The sequence below is a fragment of the Acinonyx jubatus genome, chromosome C1, assembly GCF_027475565.1.
Source record: "Acinonyx jubatus isolate Ajub_Pintada_27869175 chromosome C1, VMU_Ajub_asm_v1.0, whole genome shotgun sequence".
NCBI lineage: Eukaryota > Metazoa > Chordata > Mammalia > Carnivora > Felidae > Acinonyx > Acinonyx jubatus.
In genome coordinates, this window is record NC_069381.1 from 17,605,042 (window position 1) to 17,619,730 (window position 14,689).

Here is a 14,689-nt window from a genome sequence, read left to right on the forward strand (position 1 = left end):
CACAATACCAGGACTGGTCATTTTTCCGAAGACCAAACGTTAATCTCGGAAAATGGTCTGTCAGCACTGTGCTGCTTCTTGAGGAAATTATGTTTTATTGGGATTTATGTCAGAAAACCACTTTCCTTGGGTAGTATTCTCAGAACCACACAAAGAAGACCAAAACGTACAATAATACAGCTATGAATTTCCTTGATCCTGAGACTGCTCTTTCTTGATTTACGGGCCATAGCACAGATGTCATGCCTGAGTGAGTTGTGCTATTTGCTAGAGGGGGACTCACAAACGCAAAATCCAGGTGCTAAGGCCTTGGAATGATGAGCCTGTCTCCATCAGCAGAACCCAAACCTTGAGTCAATATATCAAGATTAACTTTACTGGGATAACCGTTGAATTCAGATGATTGTCACAGACAGTGCTTAGCACTGGGCCTCTGTCTCCATGGGCAAACAGTCAATTAGAAGCATGCTTTTTAAATTTATTTCATAAGACATGCCTGATTTTCCTATAAGCCTTCTCACTAATGAGTAGGCAACAGACCAAGTTCCCCAGACTGAGGAAGATTTAAACATTCCTTATTTGTGGGTTGGGAATTTTGGAGCACATGCATTATGTACACATTATCGATTTACTTGTGTTCAGGTTCTTACAACCTCTGGCTCTCACTAGTTCTGCTCTGAGGGTGAAGACACTGTGAATATGCACTTGTGTTCATCATATTCCTTAGATAATCTATTAGCACATAGGTTGCTACCTTGAATTTGCTTAAGGTAAGAAAAAATTACTTGGTATATCTTGGCCTCATTTTAATATTTTAAAATAACATTTTTTGTAGTTATAAGTGTCCAGCATGTATTTAAAAAATTTCCGAGGGGCGCCTGGGGGGCTCAGTCGGTTGAGTGTCCAACTTCAGCTCAAGTCGTGATCTCGAGGTTCATGGGTTCGAGCCCCACATTGGGCTCTGCACTAACAGCTCGGAGCCTGGAGCCTGCTTCAGATTCTGTGTCTCCCCCTCTCTCTGCCCTTCCCCTGCTCATACTCTCTGTCTCTCAAAGATAAATAAACATTAAAAAAAATTTTTTTTAAATTTCCAAAATAATTTCTTTACTATGAAGAAAACAGGGCACCTGGGTGGCTCCAGTCGGTTAAGTGTCCGATTATTGGTTTCGGCTCAGGTAATGATCTCGTGGTTCCTGAGTTCGAGCCCCACAGCACAGAGTTCAGGCTCTGTGCTGGCAGTGCGGAGCCTGCTTAGGATTCTCTCTGTCTCTCTCTCTAAAAATAAAATAAATAAACTTAAAAAAGTATTAAAAATGAAAACAAATATCACCTGTGATCCTACAACTCAGAATTCATTACTATTAACACTTTTATGCATTCTATGCATGTATCTAATTGTTAAAATTGGAGTCATACTGTATAGTTTCATAACATGGGTTTTTTTTTTCCACCAGATAGATTATAAAGAATATCTTCCCTGTCCATTAAATAGTTTTAATAAATACAGTTTTTAATAGCTGCTGTAGCAAGTATAAATTGGGTTCAATTGCCGGTAACAGAAGCCTGAAATAATCTTGATGATGATAGCTAACACTTATTGAGCACTTTAATGCCAGGCACTTTTCTCACAGAAAAGCAAAGAAAAAAACTCACATAGTAGAATGTTACAGTTTTAGCAGCCATTTAACTCATGATTTTCAATTATATGGTTTTTTTTATTGTTTAACTTTTTTTTTATTTTTAAAAATTTACATCCAAGTTAGTTAGCATATAGTGAAGCAATGATTTCAGGAGTAGATTCCTTAATGCCCTTTACCCATTTAGTCCATCCCCCCTCCCACAATCCCTCCAGCAACCCTCAGTTTGTTCTCCATATTTATGAGTCTCTTCTGTTTTGTTCCCCTCCCTGTTTTCATATTCTTTTTGTTTCCCTTCCCATATGCTCATCTGTTTTGTCTCTTAAAGTCCTCATATGAGTGAAGCCATATGATTTTTGTCTTTCTCTGACTAATTTCACTTAGCATAATACCCCCCAGTTCCATCCACGTAGTTGCAAATGGCAAGATTTCATTCTTTTTGGTTGCTGAGTAATACTCCATTGTAATATATATCCCACATCTTCTTTATCCATTCATCCATAGATGGACATTTGGGCTCTTTCCATATTTTGGCTATTGTTGATAGTGCTGCTATAAACATGGGGGTGCCTGTGTCCCTTCGAAACAGCATACCTGTATCCCTTGGATAAATGCCTAGTAGTGCAATTGCTGGGTCCTAGGGTAGTTCTATTTTTAGTTTTTTGAGGAACCTCCATACTGTTTTCTAGAGTGGCTACACCAGCTTGTATTCCCACAAACAACGCAAAAGAGATCCTCTTTCTCCGCATCCTCACCAACATCTGTTATTGCCTGAGTTGTTAATATTAGCCATTCTGACAGGTGTAAGGTGGTATCTCATTGTGGTTTTGATTTGTATTCCCCTGATGATGAGTGATGTTGAGCATTTTTTCATGTGTTGGTTGGCCATCTGGATGTCTTCTTTGGAGAAGTGTCTATTCATGTCTTTTGCCCATTTCTTCACTGGATTATTTGTTTTTTGAGTGTTGAGTTTGATAAGTTCTTTGTAGATTTTGGATACTAACCCTTTATCTGATATGTCATTTGCAAATATCTTCTCCAATTCTGTCGGTTGCCTTTTAGTTTTGCTGATTGTTTCCTTCGCTTGCAGAAGCTTTTTATTTTGATGAGGTCCCAGTAGTTCATTTTTGCTTTTGTTTCCCTCCAGAGACATGTTGAGTAAGAAGTTGCTGCGGCCAAGGTCAAAGAGGTTTTTGCCTGCTTTCTCCTCGAGGATTTTGATGGCTTCCTGTCTTACATTGAAGTCTTTCATCCATTTTGAGTTTATTTTTGTGTATGGTGTAAGAAAGTGGTCCAGGTTCATTCTTCTGCATGTCGCTGTCCAGTTTTCCCAGCACCACTGGCTGAAGAGGCTGTCTTTATTCCATTGGATATTCTTTCCTGCTTTGTCGAAGATTAGTTGGCCATCCATTTGTGGGTCCATTTCTGGGTTCTGTATTCTATTCCATTGATCTGAGTGTCTGTTCTTGTGCCAGTACTATACTGTCTTGATGATTACAGCTTTTTAGTATAGCTTGAAGTCTGGGATTGTGATGCCTCCTGCTTTGGTTTTCTTTTTCAAGATTGCTTTGGCTATTCGGGGTCTTTTCTGGTTCCATACAAATTTCAGGATTATTTGTTCTAGCTCTGTGAAGAATGCTGGTGTTACTTTGATAGTGATTGTGTTGAATATGTAGATTGCTTTGGGTAGTATCAACATTTTAACAATATTTGTTCTTCCTATCCAGGAGCATGGAATCTTTTTCCATTTCTTTGTGTCTTCTTCAATTTCTTTCATAAGCTTTCTATAGTTTTCAGTGTATAGATTTTCACCTCTTTGGTTAGATTTATTCCTAGGTAGTTTATGGTTTCAATTATATGTTTTTTAGAGTCACATATATGAACCCATTTAATCCTCACACTAAACTTACAGGCTACATTACTATTATCCTTTCCATTTTTTGATGGGGAAGCAGATTTACAGAGTGGGCTAAACAAATTAGGAGTTTCACTTATATACTTATTTTTTTGTATAATTACAAGTCAGAAATAGGGAGTCCAGGACTGGTATGGCAGCTTTGAGATATGCAGGCTCCTCCTTCTTTCTTTCTTCTCCATTAACCCCAGTAGTGGCTTCTGTACTCAAATTGCTGCATGGTCACAAGATGGCTGCTGGAGCTGTAAGCATCATGTCTATATCCCAGGAAAAAAAAGGAAAGGACAAAGTTCAAAAGGCATATGCTAGCTAAGTCACCACCCACCCCCAACACCCAAGGTACTTTTGTTAAACCTGTTCGAGCAATTCCCACTTATACTTAATTGGCCAGAACTGAGTCTCATAGCCAACCTTTTCCTCAAGGGAGGCTAACCATTGTTACTGTCTACAAAATCAGAGTCTGTAAGGACAAGGGAAAGAAAGGATTTTGTCAACATGATAAAAGGCTTCATTTGAGGGAGGTATTATGACTCTGACCATTATATGGATGAAGAAACCGAGACTTTGAGACACTGTGATGCTCTCTGACAATATATAAGGCTTACAGGATAAAAGATAATTTAAGATACCTCCTGTGTTTTCAAGGGGTTCAAGGGGTACAGCAAAGTACACGGTATTTGTAAAATTGAATTTCAGATTAGTTTTATATTGTTCGTAATTCATTTGTCTCAATTTTGATCAGATTAGTCTATGTCAGCTAAGCTGCTCAACAGTAACTATCCAATCCCAGAGATAGGATAGGCCAAGTCCTAAAGGCTGTTGCCGACTTGTTTATAGTTATCTACTTATTTTATGAGTGTCGCGGACTATAGTCAGAGGTTGTTCGAAACATACAAAGTAAGCAAACAGTCAACTTGACTGGGCCATGGGATGCCAGACATTTGATCAAACATTATTCTGGGTGTGTCTATGAAGGTGTTTTTGGATGATCTCATCCAACATTTGAATCCCATAGACTGAGTAAAGCAGATTGTCCTCCCTAATGTGGACGGGCCTTTATCCACTCAATGCAAGACTGAAATAGAACAAAAAATTGGATGAGAGGAAATTTTGCCTCCCTGTCTGATTGAGCTAGGACATTTGTCTTCTTGGGCTCTTAGATTGGAACTTATAACATTGGCTCTTGTAGGTCTCCAGTTTGCTAATTGCAGATTTTGAGACTTCTCAGTCTCTGTAATCAGGTGAACAAATTCCATACAATAAGTCTCTCTATATGAATGAACAAAAGAATGAATGAATGGATAAATAAACACCCATATCCTATTGGTTCTATTTCTCTGGAGAACCCTAACACACATGGCTGTATTATAATTTGTTTATCCATTCACCAATTGCTGGACATTTGGATTATTTCTGGCCATTATGAATGAAACTTCCATGAACATCTGTGCACAGGTCTTTATATATGTGTGTGTGTGTGTGTGTGTGTGTGTGTGTGTGTGTGTTTTCAGTTCTCATGAGTAAATATCTAGAAATGGAATTGCTAGGTTAGGTTATCTGTTGTGTCCTCCAGGAAGAAGATACCAAGATGGGTGAGAAATGCAAGAGATTACTTGGTGTTAATGTCTGTGAAATAAAAAGGGGGGAAGGGAGTAAGAGAGGGCAGGGAAGGTCTTCAGACTGGATCTCACCCTGTGAAAGGAGAGGCGGAAGGAGAAAGATTGATTAGGAAGAACCTCATACTGCAGCTCAGCTCTGAGAAAGTTTTACCAACTCATCACCCCTTGAGGGGTCCTTTGTTGGACAGAAATGGCCGGGCCCTAGGATCCCCACTGTGCTCAGTCTTTGGTTGGGTCTGCCTGGGAAGAGCATGGCCTCGGCTCAAATGTTGCAGTGGATCCTGAAGGCTCTGTGGCCGAGACTGCAGGCTAACTACAGCCTTTGGGGGGGGTAGAGTCACCCCTGATGGGAGATGTAAGTGGCACACTTCCACGGCGGTCAAAGTTCAAGCCTTGCTCCATGCAGATCCCCTTCTCTGTGCATTACTGAGGAGCAGCTCCGTTATGGGTCCCATGAGTGCCTCTTACTAAGAGGAAAACTCAGAAGAGGGAGGCTATTGTGATGGACAATAGCCCCTGTAGCTGCAGCTGGTCTTAGGCCACAGCTGGTACTCCTACTCTGTCTTCCTCCTCCTCCTCTTCCTCACTAGCGCTTCTGCAAGTCCTGACGCATGCCCAGTGGCGGTCTGAGCTCCTGGTCACCATGCCTTTCTCAGGCCAGGGTGACAGCACTTGTCCCTTCACAGTACAACTGTTAAGGGATGTCCAGAGGGATCTAACTAGATCACCTGGGTTCCACACATATTCCTCCCAACCCCCATGGTGGGACAATAATAGCCCTACCTCTTCCTACTGATGTACTTTAAAATGGTTAACATGGTAAATTGTTATATTATGTGTATTTCCCCACATTAAAGAAAAACACCAGGCTATAAAAATAGAAAAGACTTTAATCATTCAGTAAAATGCTGGATCTTTGCATTTACCCTCCCCCCAAATTTTCATTATTAAAACTCACCGCGAGTGGGGCGCCTGGGTGGCTCAGTTGGTTAAGCGTCCGACTTCAGCTCAGGTCACGATCTCGCGGTCTGTGAGTTCGAACTCCGCGTCGGGCTCTGGGCTGATGGCTCAGAGCCTGGAGCCTGCTTCCGATTCTGTGTCTCCGTCTCTCTCTGCCCCTTCCCCGTTCATGCTCTGTCTCTCTCTGTCTCAAAAATAAATATACGTTAAAAAAATTTTTTTAAATAAAAAAAAAACTCACCGCGAGAGGAATGTCATTGCATATCCAACGTTTTGTACATTTTGGTTGGGACACATTCCTAAGTGTTGACTTGGTGGGTCAAAGAATATGAATTTTAAGAACTTAATATATATGATCAAAATACGCTTTGGAAAGATTCTACCAATTCACCCTCCTTATTCGTTCAAGAAACTTACAATAAATATGTGTGGGGTTTATACTCTGTGCTGCTGGGATACATTGGGATATATCTGAAGAATAAGCTACAGTTCTTAGGGCTTTGAAATCTAACTGGGTGATACAGTCATGTAACCAGTAACAAGAAGGCATGACAGATGTAAATTTAGGGTGACCCGGGACATGAGCAGGAGGACTTAATTCAGCCCTGGTTACGAAGGGAGGTGATGCCTAGGAAACCCAGGTTTCTCAGCCTGGGCCAGCCACCCTCTCCAGTTCTGGACAGAACCTTAAAAAAGAAGTTGCCATTTTTAGAACTGAAAACTTTTACTTCCCTTTCTTTTAAACATTTTTAAAAAAGCTTATTTAAGTCATCTTTACACCCAACGTGGAGTTTGAACTCAGGACCTCAAGATCAAGAGTAGCACGCTCTTCCGACTGAGCCAGCCAGGCGCCCCAAAACTTTTACTGCTTAAAACCATGTTTATTTGTTTGCTAGCGAAGATGGTTTTTCTCACATTCATTGACCGCTTATTTATTTCTGTTTCTTCTTTTGCCCATTTCCCCATTGGGATATAAAGGTTTATCTTAGGATTTTGAGGAGTTCTTTTTACTGTGAGGACGCTTCTGTTCCAGTTATCTTCATGGCAAATATATTCTGCTGATTTGTAGTTTGCTTTCAAATCTCCTGCAGGGTGGTTTTTAAAAACAGCTTTATTGAGGTTTAATTTATATACTATACATCAGTGATTTTTAAAAAATGTTTATTTATTTTGAGAGAGAGTGCACGAGCAGGGGAGGGGCAGAGAGAGAGAGAGGGAGAGAGAGAGAATCTTAAGCTTCACACCCAGTGAGGAGCCCAACCTGGGGCTCGATCTCATGACCATGAGATCATGACCTGAGCCGAAATCAAGAACTGAACACTTAACCGACGGAACCACCCAGACGCCCCTTAAAAATAAAATAGTTTTTTAAAAAAATTTTTTAATGTTTATTTATTTTTGAGAGAGAGAGACAGACAGACAGACAGACAGAGCATGAGTGGGGATGGGGCAAAGAGAGAAGGAGATACAGAATCTGAAGCAAGTTCCAGGCTCCCAGCTGTCAGCACGGAGCCCAATGTGGGTCTCGAACCCACAAGCAGCAAGATCATGACCTGAGCCGAAGGAGATTGCCTAACCAACTGAGCCACCCAGGCGCCCCATAAATAAAATCTTAAAAAAATAAAGACAGCCTCCACCCACTGGAAAAAAAAAGTAAAATTTAGGAGCACCTGGCTGACTCAGTAGGAAGAGCGTGCTAATTTTGATCTCGGGGTCGTGGATTTGAGCCCCGCATTTGGGGTAGAGATTACTTAAATAAAACTTGAAAAATAAAATAAAATAAAATTTGTAGTTTGTATGTGTGTATGTATATATATATATATATATATATACATATGCATGTATGTACATGTATTTATTGATGTATATATGTGTACATATGCAATATAGAGTTTGTGTATATTATCACTATGGCGTATAAACATATGGTAACAAAGAATTATGTAGGGAGTTTTTTTTAAACACATATGCACGTACATATATACACTCATTGTGTGTAATTATAGTTTTCTTGTTATTTTGGGGCTCAAATTATTGCAGAGATTTAAAAAATACCAGTAAACAAGCGTATCAATGTTCTTCTTGGAACCATATTTCATAACCACGTGTTACTTATTTCTGTATCTGGAACATGAGAAGAGGCCCACGATTATGGGGAAAAATCGTATTAGGTTTATTTTTCACATGGAGAGAACTTAGGCACAAAACGCAAAGACACAGAGATTTAATTATTTACTCTTACTGTACTCACGACTATGTGACTTGGTGACCGGCCAGCCTGCTGGCATGTGGGAAGATCAGGTGACTTGGAGCTCTCAGTGAAAAGTTCAAGGTGTTACTGGGTTCTGATTTAGGGCAAGATGACCTCTGCCCATCTTTTGACTTTCCTCTCTCCTGGCTCCTATGCACAGTGTGTCCCACTTTAGAGCATCTGTTTCTTTCTCTTTTTCCTTTCTTTAAGTCTGACGCTTTCTAGAATCCTCTTTGCTCACTGATAACTGTTGGAATGGAATAACTTCTGGACCATTCCCGCTTTTATTTGTTTCTTAAAAAAAATTTTTTTAGTGGGTTCTACACCCAACCTGGGGCTTGAACTCCCAACCCCTAGGTAAAGCATCACATGTTTTGCCAACTGAACTGGCCAGGTGCCCCTGGACCATACCCATTTTTATTTAATTATTTCTTTATTAAAGAGTTTTTTTGAAATGTGTATTTATTTTTGAGAGGGAGGGAGGGGCAGAGAGAGAGGGAGACCCAGAATCCGAAGCCGGTTCCAGGCTCTGAGCTGTCAGCACAGAGCCTCATGCAGGGCTCGAACACACGAACCGCGAGATCCTGACCTGAGCGAAAGTCAGACACTCAACCGACTAAGCCACCCAGGCACCCCACCATACCCATTTTTAATGGGCATTTCAGCTTAGTTCCTTGCCCTGATGATCAAAACATAATCACCTCTAGCTGTGCTCCTTATGGGTTCAACTCTCTCCTGGTATCCAGTCTTCTTTTTCCCAATCTTGCCATACCCACGAGATGGCGGGGCGGGGGGGGGGGGGGGGGGGGTGGGTGGGGCAGGCATATCCCTCAGGTTTGTTTTTGTCTCCTGGACTTTCACCCTGTGAAGTACATATTATTATCCTTATTTTTGGTTGAGGAAGCTGAGGCTAAGAGAAGACAAGGGGTTTCCCCAAGATCCACAGGCTGAAACTGGGTAGACATTTGCTGTTCTTATTTCCTGTTCGGGGGATTCCCGACTTTATGTGTCTCACTGAGAAGGAAAACCTGCCTCACAGTTTAGATGCTATAGAAGCGGACGCTTTTTTCCCCAGCCTCCCTTGCAGCTAAGGTGTGAACCTGCGATCTAGGCTTAACCTATCACATACCTCTTTTCAGGATTTGGATAGTCTGGGCTGGAGTCACAAAGAAGCAGGGACCGCAGAGAACTCTCCTTGGTGGCTGTGGTGGTCACAAGAGTGGCAGGAACCAGTGCCTGGCCAGTCATCAGCACTCCAGGATGGGCAGCTCCTCCTTAAGTGTGGCGTTGGAGCCCTGGGGTTCAAACCCTAAGCATCATGGGGGTTTTGGGATGAGTGGGGTCTCTATGGCTGGGCTGGCCACGGAGGAAGGGGATGCTATGGGCTGTCAACTTTTTTTTTTATTGTTTATTTATTTTTTGAGAGACAGAGAGATACATGGCATGAGCTGGGGAGGGGGACAGAGAGAGAGGGAGACACGGAATCCGAAGCAGGCTCCGACGCGGGGCTCGAACCCACGAACCGCGAGATCATGACCTGAGCCGAAGTCAGACGCTCAACGGACTGAGCCACCCAGGCACCCTGTGGGCTGTCATCTTTTAATGGGCCATATCATTTTGGGTAATGAGCATCTTACTGTCAACTTGGATAGAACGCAGACAGAGAATCTTCCCCCAAATTTCAGGATTGCCTAAATGCTCTGATACCCAAGTACAATTCTGAGAAGGATGCGGGCCTCTATGCAACTAGGATTATATTTTCCCATCCTGATAAGTAAGAGTTCAGAGCCAGCTATACTTTGGTGTAGAAAAATAAGGAAACAGTTTGTATCTTGCATCCAAGTACTAGGGAGCATAAAATATTAGCTGTACTTGGGAAATAATGCACACATATTCTTAATTTTACTTAGATCTCAGCTTGTGTCCACCCTCATCATCACGCCCACAGTGACTTGACCATTCGTAGTGAGAGGGAAAACTGGGTCTGGGTCTGAAACTTGGGCATTTGCTCATTCAGATGTCTTCTAGTTCTATTGAGTGATGTCAAATCAAAAGACAGCGTCTGTGAAAGAGCAAACACTTCACCTGGACCGTGACTCTCACATCGACCCTCTTTGGGAATGCAATGCGTGATCCATTGGGAAAGATCCCCAGCAAGCTGGAGACGTGAGAGGGAAGGAAACAAGGGTTGATGATAATAAGCGAGTGTCTCAAAGGCTACCAATTGTATGGAATAAACTCTCGGATCTGGGGTCTTGAGGGTGAGGAGGAAAGCACAGCAGTGCCCTTAGGGAGGCCCAAAGAAGCAGGAACCACAAGGAATTCTCCTTGGTGGCTATAGTCGTCATAAGAGAGGCACACGAGTTTAGTTGGAGCCCAAAAGACTAATACACGTTAAAAGTCAGAAAATGCAAACAGCTAAATAGGTGTCGCTATAGGAATTGCTGCTACTTGCATATCCTAAAAAGGACCCAAGCCATCACCCCTATTTGACAGATGAGAACACTGAGGCCCACAGAGAGGCAAAAACATCTGTAGTTAGTGACAAGATCGGGATGGAAATTGGTGGGTGCCGACTTTCCTTCCAGTGTGTTTATGCTGGATCACTGCCGTTTCCAGCTAACTGAATGACTTGTTCACTGATGTCCCAAGAGTGTCAGGATTGTGGGGGGATTCCAAAGCATACAGCAGGCGAGATGGACAGTGGAGTTAAAAGGGAATGAACTTTGGAGTCAGAGGTGGGTCTGAATTCTTGTCCCAGCCACTTTCTAGTGGAATCCTGGGCAGTTTCCTCAATATCCCTTATTTGAAGGATAAAGATGATAATCACAGGATTTCATCGGGTTTAAATATATGTATGCTAACCATGAGTAAGAATTAATCCTTGAGAGTACTTTGTTCACTATCGTTATTAATGTAGTTTTATCTCTGCTGGTAGGAACCCATGGTAGGGAAACAATGGATATTAAGAAAATAAAAAATGAAACATTAAATATTTATAAGATTGAAGAGCATCATCAAGGTTGCCATGTATGGATGTTTAGGTTATATAACACCCAACACAGGGGTATAGTTTACACAGAGTATAATGTGAATGGCGAGCTCTGGGTTTGTTCAGTGTGCAACCTGAACAGTCATGGTGGTGGCCCCGAGGATAACCTATGATTAATGGTCTTCATTTAATAATGGGATGTTTTGTAACAAGGAGAGCAGAAAGCAGTTAAAGAATTTTATGATTGGAAGGTCCCTTGGAGATTATATGGTTCCACTTCCTCATTTTCCAGATGTGGAAACTGAGATCCAGAGAGGGAAAGGGACAGGCATCATCCAGGGCAGAACTGGGACAAGAATCATGTCTCTAGGTTCTTTGGTAATTGCCCTTTGTGTTTGTGAATGATTTTCTTTGTTGGTAGGAGTTAGTATTCTGCACCATATTTTAAAACTTCCACAGAGAAAGAAGATCTGTGGCTGTTTTGCGTCTTCTAAACTTTGTTCAGAATAGATTCAGGAGGGCTCAGCAGAAATTTATTTAGTTATGGGTCCTTGCACTTCAGTGTCTTGGAAGTTTCCTCAGGCCAAAAAATCCCTATTGAGCAACACCCCTTGCAAGCACTTTGTTTGCTTCTGTTTTTGACTTGATATTAGTTGGCAAGCTGTGTAGTTTACTAACACCCTCGACTAGGTTGTTAGCTTGGTATTAACTCAAGAACAGTGTCTCTGGAGGCCAAGTGAACTCCTTTAAAGTTTGCTGTGCAGAGTTGACAAATTGCTTCAAATTATAATTCAAAATCAGGGGCGCCTGGGTGGCTCCGTCGGTTAAGCGTCTGACTTCAGCTCGGGTCATGATCTCGCAGTTCGGGGGTTCGAGCCCCACGTTGGGCTCCGGGCTGACAGCTCAGAGCCTGGAGCCTGCCTTGAATTTTGTCTCCCTCTCTCTGCCCCTCCCCCACCAGGCTCTGTCTCTGTTTCTGTATCTCTCTCAAAAATAAATAAACATTAAAAAATTAAAAGAAAATAAACGGAGTATGGAGAAATTATGAAAGGGAGTTTGGTCTAGCTTAGCAGGTCCTTAAACCTAGGCTGCGGGGTTTGACTACTCCTCTGAAAGTTTTCTGTCTGTAGCTTTCTCAAAAAGATGCTCCTCGTTGCCCACTTCTCCAATCCCTGGGGCAGGACTTGGGTTAGGAGCCCTCCTTCCTTCCCAGTGCCGCTTCTGAACCATTTCTAGCATGAAGGCCTTGTTCCTACCGCTATCCTATCATCCAGTTCACCCACCTCTGCCCTGTCCTCTTCCTAGGTTATTTCCTCTCATCCATTGCAGATTTTTTGGAGGTGGTATCATCCAGAATGTAGGCTTGAGGAGTCAGGTATTCCCGGGCTCTGGTTTCAGGCATGCTGCTTTGTAGCTATGTGATCTTGGGCAAATTACTTAATATCTGAACTTCCCTTGCCTTAGATGTAAAATGGGATAGAAATAATACCTTGGCATTCCATGCTCATTCAGCTAGAAAGTAAACAAATAATCATCAATCGGTGTATATTCTGTGAAGGGCTTGAGGTAGAGAATAAAGAGGGCTTACATCGGGGAGGGGGTCTGGAGAGGGGGGTGCCATTTAAGCCGAGACCTGAAGAAAGAAAAGAAAGATTAAATGGGATGAAGATACGTGCGAACACTCAGCACAGTGCTGGCCCACGGTAGGCACTCGATAAACATTAGTGATGATTACTTCTGTTGGTGTTCCTGTATTGGGCACCTGGCTCTGAGCCTCCTTCTGCGTCTTCAATGTCTATGCAGATGGCCCATTCCACATCCACCCTGGTAGCTCCTTTCTCTTTTCCCCACTTTCTTGAACTTTATTATTTTTAAAAAAAAAATTTTAATGTTTTTATTTATTTTTGAGACAGAAAGAGACAGAGCATGAGCAGGGGAGGGGCAGAGAGCGGGGGAGACACAGAATCCGAAGCGGACTCCAGGCTCTGAGCCATCAACACAGAGCCCGACGCGGGGCTTGAACTCACAGAGTGTGAGATCGTGACCTGAGCTGAAGTCGGACGCTCAACCGACTGAGCCACCCAGGCGCCCCACTTTCTTGAACTTTATTAAAGAAAAAGCAATGACGGTCAATCTCTAGAACATCCTCAATTTTCCGGGGTCCCTCCCTGGAAAAGGTGGCATTGGGTTTCCAAACGCATGCCAGAGTGTACGTGATTCCCAGTTGCACGAAGTAGGTGAAAAGCTGAAATCCTAAAATGTTCATCCTCCAACTTTCCCCGGTCTTGGTTTGTCTTCCCGCTGCCACCGGCCCCCCCGCCCCCCACCCTACTGCCCCTGCTTTGGTCTCTGGATCCACAAGAATCACCTGAACAGCTGCTATGATTTCATGAATTTTTGTCCGTAGCTCTCTGAGCTCTTCCAGGTGCAGAGATAGCAGAATTTGAGCAGCTTTCCTAAGAACTGCACTTCCTGTTCTGAGATAGTCTTATCTAAGGCGCCAGGCAAGCCCTCTTTTGTTTGATTTGCTTTGGCAACCGCATCCTGCCGTCAGGAGCTGTAAATCGCCTTAAGCACGACCAGGTCGTCACCCTGACTTCCCCAAGAAGGTTAACCGAAGCCATGGCACCAGCCCGAAAACCAGAGTTATTTACATCCAGACTGATGGATGGTTCTGCATTTTTCGTTGCACCACCAATACGTTTTGCATTATCTGGTACCAAGTTCTTGCGTTTTTCAGCATTATCTCCGTGTTCAAATCGGACAGCTAACCCAAGAAGGCAGTCTGTTGCTTCTTGGCGATCTTGAATCTTGAAAGGACAGTTAACATCTCTGAAATACTTTTCAGAGACACTGGGCCAGTCTCCGCTGCGGATGCTTCTTAAATTACTTCTGTCTTCGATCCTGTAGTGTCTGATTTCCTGGTCTTTGGGCTAAATAATAAAGTTTCTGAATCGCGTATCGTCTTTGCAGTTGAAGTGGCATGCTTGCGGCATGGTCCTAGCTCCTCGCTCTTTTACCTTGGGCTTCTGCCGGTGACGGGAGAGGTGAAGAGGAGTGGGCAGCACAGGCCGCCAGTGACACGGCAAGGACAACCTGCTAGTCCTGTGACCCTCAATACCAGTGACTTTTACCTCTGCTTCCCCTAAATGGCTACACCCTGCACCTTGCCTCACCTAGGACTCTCTCATTTCTTAACTCTTCAATTCAGGTCTTGAGCCTTAAAGGCTCCATAGGGGAGACAAAGCTTCACCCCCATTCCATCTGGGTTTCCGGCCAGACCTGAGAATTAGGTTGACCAAGACAGATTAGCAG

The 14,689-nt window shown here is 42.9% G+C and overlaps 1 pseudogene; it reads right to left on the reverse strand.

The window, feature by feature from the left end:
• Positions 1-13,521: 13,521 nt before the first annotated feature.
• On the reverse strand, positions 13,522-14,370 carry LOC106977590 (RNA transcription, translation and transport factor protein-like; annotated as a pseudogene).
• Between the last annotated feature and the right edge of the window lie 319 nt (positions 14,371-14,689).